This window comes from Rosa rugosa, chromosome 2 (genome assembly GCF_958449725.1).
Source record: "Rosa rugosa chromosome 2, drRosRugo1.1, whole genome shotgun sequence".
Classification (NCBI taxonomy): Eukaryota; Viridiplantae; Streptophyta; class Magnoliopsida; order Rosales; family Rosaceae; genus Rosa; species Rosa rugosa.
This window is the reverse complement of record NC_084821.1, coordinates 23277879-23294185: the sequence shown is the minus strand read 5'-3', so window position 1 is coordinate 23294185 and position 16307 is coordinate 23277879. Positions and strand designations below refer to the sequence as shown.

The window sequence follows — 16307 nt, the reverse complement described above, 5'->3', positions numbered from 1 at the left end:
CCTTAAAGTTTAGGTACGTGCGACTCTACAATTTTAGAAGCAAATTTTATTAGTTTAAGTAAACTCCTTTGCAGTAATAGCCTTACGTATTGAGAGAAAACTTGGATCCATACCAGCATGTAAGAATGAGCAAACGAGGGATTCCCCCGCCCCCGCCTCAAGTTTCCCCAGCTCCCCCATTCCCCATATGGGGATATTTTCAAATGGGGATACCCCGCCCCCGCAACAAGAGTTTAAAATGCTAGCTATCTTTTGAGAAAATTTGTTTAGGTGACGATTTGATAGAACGTGTCAAATGCAAAAGATGTGAAGTAGTGCTTAAATGCGATTTGGTAATATGAACAAGTAATATGTTACGTCACCATAATTCTTGTTACATTTCGCCTGATAGTAGTGTTGTCTCACTAAATCTTTCACACACTCTTTCTAAGTTTCAATATGAAATATTTTGTGAGTTGTTGATTGAAGCAATTGTTAGACATGATTTGTTTTTCAGCTTTGTTGAGTATGAGGGAATTATAGAGTATAGATGTACTTTTCTATATTTTTCCTACACTTACATATTTTCGCAGTTCATTATTATCCAACACAATTCAAGCTTTGCAATGCACTCGACATTGTATTTTTTGGCAATAAAGGTAAACTAAAAAGAATTGGTTTCATTCTCATCATATCATCACATTTTAGAAAAAAAGCGTGCTGAATTGGAGGATTTTACTGAAGACATTAAAATTGACATTACAAGAGTGACTGTTGGAAGGAGAAAGCTACTGTAATACCCCATAAATTCATTATTATTTTCCACAGATTTCTCGGAATTTATTTGATGATCGTTGGTACGAATATGTAGTTCGAGGTTGATGTGAAAGTATTTCGGATAATTATTTGCTTGAAACGCTTCGATTCAAGAAATGATTTTTATATGTTAGGATTTTGTGAAAACTTTCTTCACAGAAATCGTATAGCGCATTGATACGAGCTCGTGGATATGTGGAACGTGAAAATCGGAGTTTGTATGAAGAAGTTATAGATTTCGGAAAAAGTTTTCTTTTTTGTATAAAGGACGAAATATTGTGAAAATTGCAAAAAAGGACAGATTTCCGTTTTTGGAAACCCAGACCTGATTTTCTCTCTCTTTCTATTGACACAAGAAATGTGAGCGTCCCAAAGATGTTAATGATCTGCTCTAGCTTAGATAGTTTAGTTCGGATTTTCTTGCCGAGTTTTGCTTATGTAAGTTATGGTAGACTCTAGCCTATTGACTGTTGATCTAATGCAATCAACTTCTATTTCAAAAAAAAAAAAAAGTAGATAAAGATGAATGGAAGATGTAGAGATGAAATTTACGTATGAATTAGCAATACATCAAGTATGTATACAGAAAGTGATAATAAATATGGATATCATACTCCAAATGTTAATGCACGTATATCTTATAGTTTTTCATCTCGTCACAGTTGATATGCAAGTGAAAAGTGTCAATCTTTTTTGTTTTTAGAGAATTTGATATTTTATATATGTCATTAATTAAAAAGAAACTTAGATACTTTTGACAAGTTAGAGTTTCCGTTATATATATATATATATATATATATATATATATATATATATATATATATATATATATATATAAATGATACACTTTCCTTAAATGAGAAGGTCCGAGGAACATTCAGCAGGACAAATTGAAGTGAAAATATAACAGCGACTAGTAAAAATGCATTCGACGGCGACTAGTAAAAATGCATTAATTTTTATTACTCTTTTGTACACATTTGAGTACGTCTATACAGAAATGGTTTGTGTAAGAGGTCATCGTCAGTCACTATTCAATTTATTTTTAAAAAGTAAATTGAAATGTTTTGGTCTCTAGAATGGTTGAAAATCACTTGCTTATGGTAGGACCCGGTTGCTATTTATGCACACGTGGGACTTTTGTATTATTCAGTACCGTAGTATGAAATATACATATGAAACTTAAGAGTTTCCTTATGACCCTAGTTTCTGTTCTAATAAGATGAGACGCTAAATTGCTTCCCTTTATCTATCATTAGCTTCCACGGGGCAATTCAAAGTTTCACATTTTGGGGTTTAACTCTAGGAGTTTTGAAGTGTTTTCTTCATTCGAACCGCAACAGTCAGCGGTTTTTTGTTCTACCGATCAAGGGAAACGGTATAGGTGTGTGTCTATAGATAAACAAAATGTACATAATGATTAGTTAATCACCTGCCAACTCCATCCTTCGATTGTTTCAGAAGAATCATCATCATTAGTACTGCTGGGTGCATTAACGTAGCTATAGCATGAGTAGTTTCCTACAAGCGCAACAAGACCAGCAAAGACTTTGGCAAGAGTATCGATCACTTGTAGAAGAAGCTCCATCGATACCACTACAAATTAATCACATTAACTGGATATCTTGGTGGCTTATCGTACTGATCGAGCTGCGTACATATACACCGACTTCAAGTAGGTCTTGAGATCCGACGACGAGTTCAAGGGACTAATACCAGAAAAAGAAAAAGAGTAGTGACAGCTAGATCAGAGATGTAAGCTATTATTAACTAATTAATTGTAAATCCCAATACGAAATTGATGAAAACAAGTGAAAAAATAATCAGAATATACTCGATCCTTGTTTAATCGTAAAGTCAAACATGAAAAACATACTGGCAAAGCACCTGCATGTATGGAATATATTGCTAAGAATTGAGAGACCACCAGGCTTAGAAGCAATTTCATCATCAATTTCAGACCACGACTTTTTAATGGTTTGGTAGCAAGTCTCACTAGCTTCCTGCATACATATGCATACCGGCAAATATAATTAACAGATATAATTAATGCCCATTTTTATATTAGTAATATGTAGGAGAATATTCCGTTTAACTTAAAAAGAATTGAGTATATGGTACTCGAAAATCTTTGGTAACGATGGAGAAGTATCCTTTTTCTGGTGGGATGATGTCATCAAAGTAAAGAATTGGAGCGGATGATGCTAGAGCACCAAGAGTGATATGCGGGTATTTTAGCCGAAACCATGAAGCAAGCACTGCATGTCAAAGACATAAAAAGTTATCGAACAGGCCATCAATGTCATAAATATCGTGAATTGAAGAGGGGGGTGCCGTGAGTAGTCACTGACTTCCACCATAGGATGCACCAATAACGATGACTGGAGAATGTTCAGCATGTAGTTGCTTTTTTACATGTGTGAGGATTTCTGCATAATCTGCTAGAGCTTGGCTCGAGCTGAAGTACCCAAGAGTGCTTGCATTTTTAAATGCTTCTTCTCTTGATCCAAATGGGATCGATTTCCCATAGTATCAATGCTGAAGAGGAAAAACCAAAAAAGTCTCAGATTCGAACAGCTTGATCAATATTTCAATTTGAGAATCGAGGTACATAACATGAAGTAATTGTTTGGCAAGAAAACATCTCGAACATAACTTAATTAGTTTTTACAACGTCTATATATATGAGGAGTGCTCGAAACTGTCTCGCGTTCTCCGGGAGAAAGCCAATATAGGGTATAATACTATCCAAGGATGATTCTGCACCAAGGTAAGCAAATATAGGTGCACTAACATTAATTTTGGAGCCACCCCAATACTTGGAATTGATCACATATTTCTGTTGAAAAGTAGAGAAGCTATCAGGCCTGAAGTTGAAATGATCAAGTGTTTGCTTGTAATAGAATGTTTGAAATTCACTTGGATCAAATGCTGACAGAGCTTCCGATTGGTGTCGAAATGTTCCTGATCTCATTGAACTCAGCCTTGGAACGTTTAAAGAAACAGCGGTTGTGAGAAATAGATAAGTTAGTAGAAGCCATTTAAGTGAACCTATAACCGAGTTCATGGCAAGGTATCGTAGCAGATGAGCTGGGTTTCAGTTTTCTATATTCCAAAATTGGTACCAACCAGAGGCTTATATAGATGACATGCATTATGGCGAGAATTGATTTCCAATGGCCGGCACATAGTAGGCGGGCGGACTTTACTGGGAAACAAGAGTATTTAAGCATCAAAATCACTCTGTAAATGACCAATCAATATGCTGATTCAATAAAAAACAAAAAATAAAAACAGAACAATTTAAACAAAAAATATGCTGTCTCATATTCTGTCTACTTGATTTACGTGGGGGGAGAATGAACATTACCCACAACATCAGTTCAGTAATAAATTTGATAAATAAAAAATTGATTAGCCCGTGTTCATTCAGCAAAATGCTCCAAGCAAGAGTAATGAGATGTGAAAATTACAGCACACGAGCTACTGAGTGAATGCCTCACAGTTTCAGAGAAGAAAAATCAAGGCAACAAGCATATCGATCCAGAGTTGAGAGAAAGAAGCACCATCATAGGCTGCCCATTCGGCGGTGGTGGTGCTACTGTAGATCCACCTGCTGCTCCAGGCTGCTACGGAGGAAGGCAAAGGCGGCTGAATCACATCACTCTGTATCAGGCACTTACTGGCATACTTGAAGATATAGCCCTAACTAATAAGGTACCTGATACATTCACATCATGTCCACACTTTTGTATCTAGCAGCTGTTTTGGGAAGTCTGATAACACCATCAACACGGGCCCCTCACACAAATGAATTAATCTCCAATTCTCCACACTGTTGGAGCTGATAAGAAGGCCCATGCTTGAGATAAAAACTCATCGCTGAAGAGTTCAACATTGCACATACTAATGAGTTAACCCCCGCTAGTAACTGTTTATACTTTTGTAGATGGTTGATTCGTCAGTTTATAACTTTATCTTACCGGCAAAAGGTAATAGTGATTAATATTTTTTTTCCGTTTTTGTGCAGCTGTCTAAGAATTTAAATAAAACGAGTAAGGAATTTGATTGAGTTGAGATCTGAAGGTGTGCACATAGAACAGGAACCTGGAAAAGGGCATAAGTAAATCGTTTGCAAAATACTAAAGCATACAAGCTCTATACTAGAAGGAACTTTTTCTTTAAGGTACTTCATGGCATGAGCTCTTGCTTTTGCTTCCCTCTCGACTTATAGGGCTCTCCTACCCGTCTTAGGGGTCGATAATTGGTTCAGTAGAAGAACCAGTGTATAAATTTAACCTCAGCTTTCTCCTTTATTAGGAATTTAATAAAATTTGCTTTCACTGTCACTATTTATATATGCAATGAATGGTGAAAGTATCACACGCTTAAAGTTTTAGATCAATGTACGTATAAATGTAATTAGGACTAATTACAAGTGTATTGCACTAGCGTACAGATTTTTTTTTATTTTTATACTTTTATTTTTATTTTTTAACCCCACCCCACTTTTATGCATGCAAAGAGTATATATAATAATAATCCTTATTGCAGGTGGCAGTAACAAAATTGGAGCCCAACTCTGGCCTTGTATATTATCTGAAATGGTTTTTAATTAATCGTCTTATATTTTTTCTGTAGTACATGATATTTAAGATTTCTTGTCGGAAAAAAAAAAACATGATATTTAAGATTTGAATGTCTGAAGGTCAGCATAGTACGCGGTCATCCATTTTTTGATAATCTCGACCTCCATTTTCCGCTGATTGACCAACCAGTCTGGATCGGTACTAGGGTTTGATGGAACTATATCCAGGCAATGAGACCCTGAAAATAAATTTAGTTTGTATCAATATAAAAAACTAGTATTGAACATGCCTTTTACTTATCTGAAAACTGCTTAAGCTTAAGCCAAAAAATTATGAGGCGAGTGCCGACACCTTGAAGGTCAAGTGTTTAAATTTTACTAGCATCACGAATAGGTGGGATGGAGATTTAAAAAAAAAAAAATGCCTTTATCTCATACAACCCTAGGATGATATTTTCTTCTCTTTTCTTTTTCCATCTCTAACTGGTTTCTATTGCATTACTTTCAGTTCGACTTATTTCCGAAAATATAAATAAGAAAGGTTATACGTACCATTGTTTGTATAGACTGCGACAAGACTGTCTGATATATTTTGCAATACCCTGTGACGGGAGAGTGCATGAAAAACAATGTTAGAAATGATTAAGTTTTGTTGACTCAGATTTGTTGTTTCACCAAATGGATATATTGTTATAAACTGTATGGATGATTCCTTTTCTATATTATTTACCCGCCACTGCTGTAAGGATCTCTGAGCCCATTAGAGAAAATGATGTTACTAGCGAATCTAAAGAGAGTCAGTTTTATATCCTGCATGCGTTTTAACAAAATAGGTCGCATCAATTAACATCCATGTATTAAACTTATATTGATTACGTTCCGATTTTACATACATGGCCTCCGTAATATGTAGTGACACAATTAGGGCGAGAAGGGACGCCATACTGTGCCTTGCAGTTGTTACTGTAGCTTGTGGATCAAAAGAAGAAGGTTGGAACATGGTGTTGTTGCCGATAGCAAAAACCGGGATCACCATTTCACTACATGCCTACATAAACACACCACAATTCCTTTTATACAAATGCATTAATTCTTCCTAGTTTACCAATTAAATTAGTGACAATTCTATATTTCTATAATGATAATTAATTAATAATTACCTGCCATCTCCATCCCACAGATGTTTCATCATCGTTAGTACTGCTTGGTAATGCATTAGTACTACTGGGTGCATCATTAAGGTAGCATGAGTTGTTTCCTGCAATTGCAACAAGGCCAGCAAATATTTTCGCAAGAGTATCATTAGTTGAAGAAGCTCCATCAATACCATTGCAGATCATATTAACTGGATTTGTTGATGGATCATCGAACTGAGCTGCCTTCATGTACATTGACTGCAAGGAGTATTTGAGATAGGATGCCGCGCTCAAGGGACTATAACGAGAAAAAACGAAAGGGTAGTGGTGACAAGAGATCAGAAGAGTGTGATCAAGCGCTTAAGTCCTAATAACTAGTTAATTGTGTATATACATGCTGATATATAGATGACGAGAAAACAATTAATTTTAATTAATCTCAACATGGAAACCATACTTGAAACTCACCTGCAAGTGTGGAACATTTTGCTAAGATCTGAGAGACCATCAGGCATAGAAGCAAGTGCATCAATTTCAGACCAAGACTGTTTTATGGTTTGGTAGCAAGTCTCACTAGCTTCCTGCATATGCGTGCCAGTGAATATAATTAAATTAAACATCCATTATTAATTTGTTTGTGTGTGTGTGTGTGTGTTTTTTCTTTTCTTTCTTTTCTTACTATAATATAGAACTAAAGTTTAAATAAGAGGATCAAAATATGTAATACTCGAAAATCCTTCGTGACAATGGAGAAGTATCCATTTTCTGGCGGAATAATGTCATCAAAGTAAAGAATCGGAGCCGATGAAGCTAGAGCTCCAAGAGCGATATGGGGGTATTTTAGCCGAAACCATGAAGCAAGCACTGCATGTCAAAAACATATACCTTATGAATAAGTTTAGTAGCTAACAATATTGTGTTAATAGTTTGTCGTAAGTAGTCACTCACTTCCACCATATGATGCACCAATAACAATGACCGGAGAATGTTCAGCATTCAGTTGCGTCTTTACATGTATGAGGATCTCAGCATAATCTGCTAGAGCTTGGGCTGAGTTGAAGTAGCCAAGAGTGCTTGCATTTTGAAATGCTACTGTTCTAGAGCCGAATGGGATTGATTCTCCGTAATACCGGTGCTGATGACAAAAATAGAAGTCTCAAATTTAAGTTGAGTATATAACATGTGAAATAATTTTTTGGCAAGAAAAGTTTCCAACGGTTAGTTCTTTAGTATATACCTCTATATATATGAGGAGAGCTTGAAACTGATTGGCGTTTTCAGGGAGAAAGCCAGTATAAGATATAACACTATCCAATGATGTTTCTGCGCCAAGGTAAGCAAATATTGGTGCACTAATATTGGAACCACCCCAGTACTTGGAATTGATCACATATTTTTGTTGAAAAGTAGAGAAGCTATCAGGTCTGAAGTTGAAATGATCAAGTGTTTGGTTGTAATAGAATGTTTCGTATTCAGTTGCATCAAATGCAGACAAAGCTTTCGATCGGTGTGATCGAAACATCCCTGGTCTAATTGGACTCAACCTTGGAATGTGTAGAGAACCAGAGGTTAGGGCGAATCGAGAGATAATTAGGACAAGGCATTGAAGAACTGAACCTATAAGTGGATTCATGGCAAGATTTTGTGTAGCAGACCGAGAGGTTCTGCTTGCTTGGAGGGTTTGAGACGTACTTAATCAGTTGTGCGCTTTTCTTTTCAAATTGAAATCAAAGCAGAACTGCACAACCATATACATACTTGGCTTCTATAGCTGGTTTGATTCTGAACAATGTACGAGGAAGACAAATATTGACTTTTAATGGCCGGTGTTGTAAATCATTATGGCTATATCATGTAAATAGATATAGGGTAAATCATTATGTTGTTATAGGCTTACCATTTCCATGTTTTATGGATGACTTTAGGAATCCTTGTTTTATGGAGGACTTTAGGGGTCCTTGTTTTATGGAGGACTTTAGGCTACATGTTCCCTATCTTCCACTATATGTAGTCCATTTCTCATCCATGTTATGTGGAGAAAAACAGAACATACTACACTCCTTCTCTGCATCTAAACTCTCTCTCTCTCTCTCAAGTTCGATCTTTGAAGCAAAGCTCTCTCCATTTTCTGAAACACTTTTATGTTAGTTTTACAACACGTTATCAGCACGACTAGCTCTAGGATTCGGATTGCCGATCGACAAGAGAAGAGGTGAATAACTCTTGGGTTGCAGAAAAGAAGAGGTTCATCATTCAATCAACATCAATCTACCAGCTCTACAACCAAGTATGTTTTTCCAAGCAAAAACAGATTTTACTGTTTCAGTTTACCTTCTGTCCTCTGTGTTCCCGTATTTATTTAAAATAGTAATTCAACTCCAAAATTCACCAAATTTTGTATGCTAGAGCCTCTGTGTGTTTACTGCATCTCTATAATTTTTCATATTTTTCTGGGTTGTTTTGGTTGGGATTTTGGTTTGTTTTTCGACTGCTATTCAGTAGAAGCTGCAATCACGATTTATGACTTTTATTGAAGCATCTAGTTTAACTTAATCATCTATGAGAGACACTTATTTCTCTTGCACTATAATTGGCATAATGGAATGAGTAAAAGGAAAATCAATAGCTTTTTAATTTAGCTATTAATTCATGTATATTGTGACAAATATCTATAAATACTTGTTTGGACTTTGTGATAATGATACATCTTTCCTTCATTATTTATTATGATAATGTTTTGTGGTGTTACCTGCTCATATTAAATTTAAATATTTTACCCGCTTAAATTCTTTGCATTAGAATATATATGTGCGGAATGCAGGTACTTAATGAACCGGAAGTTCACACACATAAACATTGAACCAAAATTTCATACATAAATATTGAACCAGAAGTTCACATATAGTATCGAACCTGTAGTTTTGACAACACTGAAATATTATGAATCTTTCCAAGTAGGCTCACCCAATTCGATGTGATGTCTAGGCAAGATACAATGAGGCTGTGTACTTAAGAGAGCCTCGCTCCACCCAAACCTCATACTCTTACCTGGTCGTATTTAATTGGAGTTATCAAAAGGGTTGAGTAATAACTTTTCATTCCTTGGCAGACCAGCTTGAGCCCAGCAGGCCCACTCTCCCTCTGCGGGACCTAGCAGCCCAGCAGGCCTCACACACCATTTAAATTACGCATGAAAGGCCGGGTCACAAGCCCGCAGACTAAGCCCGATAGGCTTCACTATCAAGCCCATTCCTTTGGTCCAGCAGAATCAAATAAAAGGAAAAATGATTTGATTCTACTGAGATTTGAACCCAGACAATGTACATGTCATTATGGCTATTGCAAATAAATTCACCATATTTCATATGTGTAATTAATTGCCAGAAGCATTTATTCACATAATTGTGTGACAATTAATATGTTATATTACTAGCATGCAATTAATATCTCAATTGATTTGTGATTTCCATTTATTCAATTTGTGAGATATTATTTCAATTTGCTCTATTCAATATTATTGTGTTACTTGTCTAAATTTTCGCACTAGAATATATGTGTAGAAAATGCAGGTACCTAATGAACTAGAAGTTCTAAATGAACCAGTAGTTCATACACATATCGAACTTGTAGTTTCGATAATGCCATTTAAGAAACTTGAAGTTTCCTTCATAAATTCACCACACATGATAAAACCAGTAGATTTTACATGTTTAATCCGATTTTTCATACCATGTTATAGAACCTGAAGTTCCTATTAGTTGCTTATGGACGATATTACCCAAAGCACTAAGATTATTTGTTCCTTTCCTGTAAGAAATACCAAATCTCAACAAACTTGACTTTGTTTCTTTGGAGGTTTCTGGAAGAAACTATCTAAAGTGGTTCAAGATGTGATAATTCATCTAACTGCAAAGAAGATGAGATCAACAATCAATGCTAACAATGTCGTCATTGAGGCTTTTAATATGAGTGCCATAATTTTCAAAGGAAACATATGGAGAAAACACTCCAAGTTGAGTATCCGATGAAGAGGATACACAGATTCTTTGGGTCGCTCTAGAAGAGCACTTTCACCATCAAATGACCATTTTCTTGCTTGAAGCAAGACATGATTGGCAGAACGAAATTAGCCCATATGACCGTCTGCCACTTGGCCAAAGCCCAAGAGGCCATGTAATCAGGCTCCACGTGGCCAAGGCCCACGTGGTAGGAACCATGATGCCATAACTCAGCAAGCCCGAGTTGAAAGGAACACTGGTCCGGCCCGCTGCCACCAGAATCGATCAGCATGATCTTTGTTATCAATGTGGAGGAATTGACTGCTGGTCCCGCACCTGTTGTGCGATAGCCTAAGCAGTAGATGAGTATTACGCCAGTCGCAGAACTCGAAATACCAACTTTATTAAAGGGTCATTTTCTATCGATTCCACACTAGAGATCATGGATTTTCAGGCAGTTACTGAACATACCGAGGATTAGAACTCGAAGACATGGGTATAATTGGCCCCTTGTGCCATATCTATTTCATCTTAATGAATGAAACATCTTCGGATTTTGGTGATTTATGTTTTCAATTATTTTGGATTATAGAAATGTGGTTATGTTCGAATATATTTAATTCAATAAACTTATTCATACATGTGATCCATTGAATTAAATAAATGAATAGGCATATTCTGTGGGGAAGTTTGTTGTCCGGTTAAAAGTGCTATTACGCACACCATACTCCGAGATCGGAGATATGTTTCAAACTTATTGCCCATGCATACCTCTGTGACAACCATATCAGGCCAATCCAACCTGATAGAGGGCTATGGCAAAGCCCACTTTATGTTGTCCAATGGTACTGAATTTACCATTAATGAGGCCTTATATTCTCCACGTTCCAGAAGAACGTTATTGAGTATTAAGGATATTCGAACCAACATTTATCACGTTGAAACCCCTAAGAAAAATGAGTGTAATATCTTTGCATAACCTCTGAATGTGCGGCCAGAAGCGTATATTGGAGAAATTGAAATTTGTTAGCCAGAAGCTAACCAATTCGAGCAACTACTTGCTATGGCATGACCATTTGGGACACCCAGGTCAAAGTATGATGCACCGTATCCTCAACTTATCACACGGGCATCCCCTTCTGAATAAGGGTCCTGTGTTTAGTAACACATTACGCCAAACTTGCTCGTTAGGAATGTTAAACTCTAGACCATCATGTGCAAAGACTAGTATATACACACACCATTTTTCTGCACAGAATGCAAGGAAAATTTGTGGACCTTTCCAACCACCATGCGGACAATTTAAATATTTCATGGTTGTGGTTGATGTATCGACAAAGTGATCACATGTTACACTATTGTCCACAAGAAAATGCTGCTTTTGCTAAACTCTCGCCCAGATCATGAAATTGTGGATCACCACTCGGATTATCCCATAAAGTCCATAAGACCTGATAATGCCGGAGAGTTTACAGATTGTCACTTTGATGAGACAGTCTTCCCGCCGTTAGGGGGAGATAAGAACGTTACCGTTCCTGATGAACGACGTGAATTGACGTGGAATGTCCCCACTATGTCTCATCTCGATCCCCGAACCGCACAATGCGATAGTGAAGTGCGGAGAATTCTAGATCTACAAAGTGTAGCCCAAAATATGCCAGACGCTTTCTCTGATCTAGCTAAAGTGACGAGATCACATATACCTGCTGCAAATGTGCCTGCAAGAATAGATGTCCCTGTAGGACGCGTTGTCCCGGATGGACGAGGTACGACCATGGCGGCTAACCAGTCACATGTCCCTGCCCAGAAGCGAGGTAGACCACTAGGTTCGAAGGATTCCTATCCCCGGAAGAGGGTAAAACCAGCACAAACGAATCCACTAGACATCGCGATCTCAACTGATCCATCTCACGAGATAATTCCAGATTATGGGTCCGTCCTAGAAGAGACAACGTTGGGGGACGCTCCAACGTCTGAACCCACTCACGAGAATAGAGAAATCTCGATAAACTATGCATGCTTAAGTGAGATTTGGAATCGGAATGAGATTATCATCGATGATATATTTGTATTCGCGGTAGCTACCGAAATTATAACTAGCGATGACATCGAACCTCGCTCTATTGATGAATGTCAACGTAGAGACGACTGGCCAAAATGGAAAGAAGCAATCCAGGTCGAATTAGATTCCTTGACAAAGAGAAAAGTGTTCGGACCTGTCGTTCCCACACCTCACCATGTTAAACCTGTAGGATTTAAATGGGTATTTGTAAGGAAGCGTAATGAGGAAAACGAGATTGTAAGATACAAGGCTCGTCTAGTGGCGCAAGGATTTTCTCAACTCCCTGTGATTGATTACGAGGAGGCGTATTCTCCAGTAATGGACGTCATAACGTTCCGCTACCTTATCAGTTTGGTAGTTTCTGAAAAACTGAATATGCAGCTTATGAATGTGGTCATAGCTTATCTCCATAGGGATCACAATACAGAGATATACATGAAAGTTCCTGAAGGACTTATGATACCCGATGCAAATAGTTCTAGACCACGGAACACGCTCTCCATTAGTTTTGAGGCGTTCACTTTATAGATTGAAAAAATCTAGACGGAGATGGTATAACTGTCTAAGTGAATATTTGATCGGGATGGGATATGTGAATAATAAACTATGCCCATGCGTGTTTATGAAGGAAACAAGTTCCGGGTTTGCAATTGTGCGGTCTATGTCAATGACATGAATTTGATTGATATTCCTGAAGAAATCAAAGAAACCGCAAAGCACCTGAAGTCAGAATTTGAGATGAAAGACCTTGGGAGAACAAATCATTGTCTCGGAGCCCGAGCACAGTGCAGATGAATTTTTGGTCCATCAACCAAATTACATCCAGAAGATGTTAAGACGCTTTAATGAGGATAAAAGCAAGCACACCCATGGTCGTCTGAAGTCTAGAGAGAACCGTATCATCCTGCAGATGATAACGAAGAGATATTGGTGTCAGAAGTCCCATATCTAAGTACAATAGACCATGGGTACTTGGCTCAATGCCCTAGACAGGACATCCCATTCGATGTGAACTTGTTAGCTAGATATAGCTCTGCGCCAACACGCCGCCACTGGAATGGCATGAAAGACATTTTTCCGCTACCTTAGAGGTACAACGGATATGGGCTTATTCTATCCCTACGCATCAAGGAATGGATCAAACCCCCTTGATCCTCAGAATGATGCTCGCCTTGTTGGATATGCTGATATAGACTATCTATCAGACCCGCACAAGGCACGTTCCCAAACTGGTTATGTCTTTACCATTGGGAATACTGCAATTTCTTGGAGGTCTACGAAATAGACACTTGTTGCTACCTCTTCGAATCATGCTGAGATACTAGCTCTTCAAGAAGCAGTATGTGAATGTACATGGCTAAGAGCCGTTACAAAGCATGTTCGAAGCACATGTGGACTGCATTCCACCACTGATGAACCAACCATTATCTACGAGGATAATGCTGCTTACATAGAGCAGATGAAGACGGGTTTCATCAAAGGAGACAACACCAAACATATTGCACCGAAGTTCTTCTTCAATCAGCAACAACAGGAGCATCAGAAGATTGAAGTCAAGCAGATTCGATCTGAAGATAATCGTGCAGACCTCTTTACCAAGTCACTACCAAAGTCTACATTCCAGAAGCATGTTCAAGGTATTGGTCTACGTAAACTATCTGAATTACCTAACATGTAATTTTCAGGGGGAGTCGAAATCAGGGGGAGTATCCCGAAGCATATACACTTGACCATCGTGTACTCTTTTCGTCCTTCGTCCAGGGTTATTTTGTCCCACTGGGTTTTGTTACCTGGCAAGGTTTTAACGAGGCACATCTTTAGAATGGTCACCCCACTTATACTACATCCTGAAGATGCTTTGATTTGACATATATGCATTTGCTCATCTTTTCCCTTCGACCACGGGTTTCTCCCACTGGGTTTACCGGGCAAGGTTTTGGTGTAGCAAATCTAAATGCATCCCTCTCGTAGACATACTACCTACTTATGATGCTAATAAGAAGACTCCACTTATCTCCGAAGCTGTGATATTACTACTCCACACTCATACGCGTTGTGCTCTTTTTCTCCTTCGACCAAGGTTGTTTTTTTCCCACAGGGTTTTTATTACTTGGCAAGGTTTTTGATGAGACAACTTAGAAGCGCACAACCCATGCAACACTATTGACATGAAATATCCAAGGGGGAGTGTTGTAAATCATTATGGCTATATCATGTAAATAGATATAGGGTAAATCATTATGTTGTTATAGGCTTACCATTTCCATGTTTTATGGATGACTTTAGGAATCCTTGTTTTATGGAGGACTTTAGGGGTCCTTGTTTTATGGAGGACTTTAGGCTACATGTTCCCTATCTTCCACTATATGTAGTCCATTTCTCATCCATGTTATGTGGAGAAAAACAGAACATACTACACTCCTTCTCTGCATCTAAACTCTCTCTCTCTCTCTCAAGTTCGATCTTTGAAGCAAAGCTCTCTCCATTTTCTGAAACACTTTTATGTTAGTTTTACAACAGCCGGCACATATATAACAGGCGGACTTTACGAATGTTTGAGTTCATTCTTTCTTGACAAATGTAATAAGCAGAACGAAAAGTCCATACCGTTTGGTGGGAAGCCGGCTGTGCAGAAACCAACAAGTACTGTAATTTTGTTCAATTATATGTAAATGTGTAAAACAAATGTGATAACTTTGTTGTCAATGTTGTAAATTTGGTTCAACTAAACTGTAATTTTAGTTCAATTAGAAGTAAATGAGTGTATGGTAAACATCCAAGTACTGTAGAAAACCCCTCAAGACGATAGCTTTGAATAGTTCGGGGTGTGATACTCTTTTTTTCCTTCATTCGATCTTTCTCTGAATAAGGTTTTAATGAGACCACGTTATTTCCCCTAGTTCATCTTGTAATGTTTTCAAACTCATCAATTGGATTTGAAGAAATTTTATGAGAAAATGAATGCTTCTTAGAACACCCATGACATATCTACGATGTGTTATCTTCAATCTCTGTTGTTAATATAAACCTACAAGTGCTAGGAGACGCCATCGAGGAAACCCACCATCACCACCTTCGAGAGAACTAGAGTAACAGCCACTGATTGATGTTGCAAGAACACCGCCGAGGAACCCAGATGGAGTACTCATCCTCTCGGCGCAGAAAGTTTTTCAGAAGAAATACAATTGATCTCAATAGAAGAACATTTTTGTAAAATTGTTCGACTCACATATTAGTTGTTGTACATTATTATTATTATTATTTATAACATTATCAGTGATTTTTCTACTAAAAAAAAAAAAAAAGGTAAGCAAATATTGGTTTACTAATATTGGAGCCACCCCAAATATTTGGAATTGACCATACTGGTGCACTAAAGTTGAGATGATCAACTGTTTGGTTGCAATCGATTGTTTCTTGTTCAATTGGATCAAATGCGGACAGAGCTTCCAATTGGTGTTGAAATGTTTCATTGTTGCTGGTCTAATCGGACTCGGCCTCGGAATGTTCAAAGTAAATAGGTTCTGACAAAAAGAGAGAATTAACAGAAGGCATTGAAGTGAACTATAGCTGGGTTCATGGCACGGTTTCGTAGCAGACGAGCTGCTTGGAGGGTTGCAGTTTCCTGTTCTTCAAAATTGGTAACAACCAGAGACTTAAATAGACAGACTCTTTTATGATCATTGAATAAGAAACAAAGAATAAAAACAAAACATCAAAAAATGGTG

The 16307-nt window shown here is 37.6% G+C and overlaps 1 long non-coding RNA gene and 2 pseudogenes across 1 annotated transcript; 1 reads left to right on the top strand and 2 right to left on the bottom strand.

The window, feature by feature from the left end:
* Positions 1-1673: 1673 nt before the first annotated feature.
* Positions 1674-4048, bottom strand: LOC133733843 (uncharacterized; annotated as a pseudogene).
* A 1316-nt stretch (positions 4049-5364) lies between these two features.
* LOC133733360 (uncharacterized) lies at positions 5365-8305 on the bottom strand (annotated as a pseudogene).
* Positions 8306-8356: 51 nt separating this feature from the next.
* Positions 8357-9992, top strand: LOC133728628 (uncharacterized). Its single transcript, XR_009855932.1, has 2 exons — positions 8357-8806; positions 9629-9992. It is a non-coding gene; the product is annotated as an uncharacterized LOC133728628 (long non-coding RNA).
* Positions 9993-16307: the final 6315 nt, after the last annotated feature.